The sequence below is a fragment of the Pyxicephalus adspersus genome, chromosome 12, assembly GCF_032062135.1.
Source record: "Pyxicephalus adspersus chromosome 12, UCB_Pads_2.0, whole genome shotgun sequence".
NCBI lineage: Eukaryota > Metazoa > Chordata > Amphibia > Anura > Pyxicephalidae > Pyxicephalus > Pyxicephalus adspersus.
Window position 1 is genome coordinate 937,519 of NC_092869.1, and position 2,915 is coordinate 940,433.

Consider the following 2,915-nt stretch of genomic DNA (forward strand, 5'->3'; position numbering starts at 1 on the left):
GCAGTATTACCATAGGGGAACCCTTATAATATCTTTCAGGTTTTCAGGGAACCCCTGCTATATTTACTATATCCACAGATCACAATATATTATTGTGAGGGTTAGTGGGAAGAATGCCTCCTATATCGCTGGCTATTGAGAAGAATGTCACCCATACAGGCTCTTACAAGATCATTGGTCATTAGTACAAACTGCTCATTGCACAATTGCACAAGGAATCTCTAGCAACCTTTGGAGGAACCTTGGTTGAGAAACACTGCTATAGAATATGGAAGCTCATGCTCTACAGGTCAATGACGTTTTAGGCCACATCCAATATTTTGCACAATTTAGCCTGTCTGATTTCCACTCTCCTATTCTCTGAGCTGTGTTCTTCATCAGAGCATAATCAAGGAGTAATGGTCGTGTGTAAGGTTACTTCTCCTGAACACGTATGTGCAAATGGCAGCTCAGCAGAGATCAAATCAGAGTAAAGTCAAAATGCAAGCTAAATCAATAACAGGAAGACAGAAACTAACACAGCCCGGCACCTTGCCTGGGGAATGACCGTATTGCTCATGCAGGGAGTGTTGGTGTGATTACAAAGTGTGGGATTGTCATCCAGGCTGGGCGGTGACTGGCTGCGTAGGTGATATATTACTGTCTGGTGAATTCTGGCAGCGCCAATACATCCCAGCCCTGAAACATAGCAAACTATGGCAAGGTAAGATTACACATTAGGGAACAGCTGTACATGATAAAGAACAGAAAACAGCCCCAAAAGCTCCCCCATCACATTCCGTGGTGTTTGGATTGGATTGTCTGTCTTAGCCGTGTGGATATATTTCCTGAGTTATATTTCTGACCCTCTTTGGAACTGGACAATTGGCTTGGATGAGCCATCCTCAACGTTACAGAACAAGTCCAGATAACTGTGACTGAACAGGACCGGATATACCATAAAATGAAAGAATGGGAATCTTCATTTTACCACAACCCCAGTCACCCGCAGATCCAGGATGAGTTCCGGAACCAAGTATTGGTGTGGTTGTTCCAGTACCTGGCACCAGATCTAAGCAAACTCTGTGCGGCAGAATGATGGCCCGGCAGAAAGAGTTTGTACAGTCCTGGCAGAGAGGAGGAGTGGGAGAACACAGGTACAAGACAAGGTGAGTGTTTTTCACTGACAACAATGTTCTGGGTCACCTCTGAGCACTTATGTTCTTCACAACACTTACTGGGTGCCATTGTTCTTCACTATCATCACTGTAAGGGGCTGCCAGGGTACAGTCCTCAGGAGTTAGGACTGGGGGGCTATGGTGGGGAGACGGTAGTTATCCAACATGCAAGGTCAGGCAACACCTGGTTTAATGGCACGTGGAAGATCAAGTCCAGGCAAAGGTTTGGGCAATTGGTAAGTTAAGAGTACTCCAAGTCCAGGCAAAGGTCAGGGCAAATAGGAACAGTGTATTCAGTAGCTGGTACAAAGTCATAGCACGTGTCAGCAACACACCTGAGGCTATAAAGTCCTAGCAGCCAAAGGCAGGATGAAGCCAGGAACTAATCTGCTCCTAAAATCCCCATTCAGCTGTGCACAGACTCTGATTATGTGCTGGGGATGTTTAAAAGGTTTATCTGCAGCTAAAGGGAAGCAGGGGATGATGAGAGATGGTCAGAGCTGCTGAGCAAACAACTAATTCCTTGATCTCCTTGCTGCCGAGTGATGCTACCAGAGAGAAAAAACAGGGTGTGATATACTGCGATGGCACACAAAGCATGATGGCCCGAATAATCGTCCATTAACACAAACATTAAAACTACAACAGCTATACACAATGGAAGAATCGGAGTCTGATTCCTCCTCTATGAACACACAGATTTACAGGCATCACAATAGAAATCAGGGTAATAAAGGACAAAGGAAAAAACGTCACCTAAATCAGGTAACAAACCTAAATCAATATCACATATACAGTTCTCTAACTTTGGAACTTACCAAATTCCAGCCATCCCCCAAATGCAGATTCCATATATATTTACTCATACACCTAGCATGAAAACCAGCACCTACAGGTGCCGAGGAGCTCCGACCCTTTTTAGCTGATCCTCCTACTCCCCACATCCCAAACCTACCAAAGGTACCCACCCTAGTTCAATACGTATTGAAGAAAATAACTAGACGTTTTCAGTATGCATTTGCAACCATTACCAGTACCAGAAGTTCTGAGCTTAGGCCTAAGCCTACCCAAAAATGTGTCAGATTTACAGATTACCTAATAATCAAACATGCAGTGCTGAAAATGTATAAAAATTCCAACAATTCCCCTGGAAGACCCATTTTTTAGGGATTGGATCTCTTACCAGCCATGCAAGCCTTCTGGTAGCTCTCTAATTTCGGCAATATGTTCTTGCCCTCTTGAGAATTAATTTACTAAACTGACTGATAATTCTCTATATACCTGTCTATGTTACAAAGCAGAGAATATCATATTTAATGCACCCAACTCCCAACCTCAATCTCATAATATTAGAATTATTATTATAATTATTATTAAACAGGATTTATATAGCGCCAACATTTTACGCAGCATTGTACATGTAATAGGGGTTGCAAATGACAGATCAATACAGACAGTGATACAGTAGAAGAGGTTGAATAGTTGGGTTAGGGCAGGGGCCAGGGTGGAGGAATAGGCACGGAGTAGATCAGAGGGAATTGGGACAAGTGGACATGTAGTAGATGGAGATGATGAGAGAAGAGTTAAGACTTCACCCACAGTAACAGGGCTGAGGGAGGCCAGTGATGATTTACAGGTGGAAGGGGTGGGTATGGTTGGAGTGGCTCAGTGGGCAGATTTACAGGTGGAAGGGGTGGGTATGGTTGGAGTGGCTCGGTGGGCAGAGACATCATGTCTGATTTTGTCTATTTTATCTCT

At 43.8% G+C, this 2,915-nt stretch overlaps 1 protein-coding gene across 1 annotated transcript in view; it reads left to right on the plus strand.

Annotated features, from left to right (window-relative positions):
- The first annotated feature begins 638 nt into the window (after positions 1–638).
- LOC140342657 (protein S100-A1-like) overlaps positions 639–2,915 on the plus strand; it is a 10,571-nt gene continuing 8,294 nt past the window's right edge. The window contains exon 1 of the mRNA XM_072428950.1: positions 639–1,148. The gene's annotated coding sequence lies outside the window, so the exon portion shown is untranslated. The remainder of the gene's footprint in view (positions 1,149–2,915) is intronic.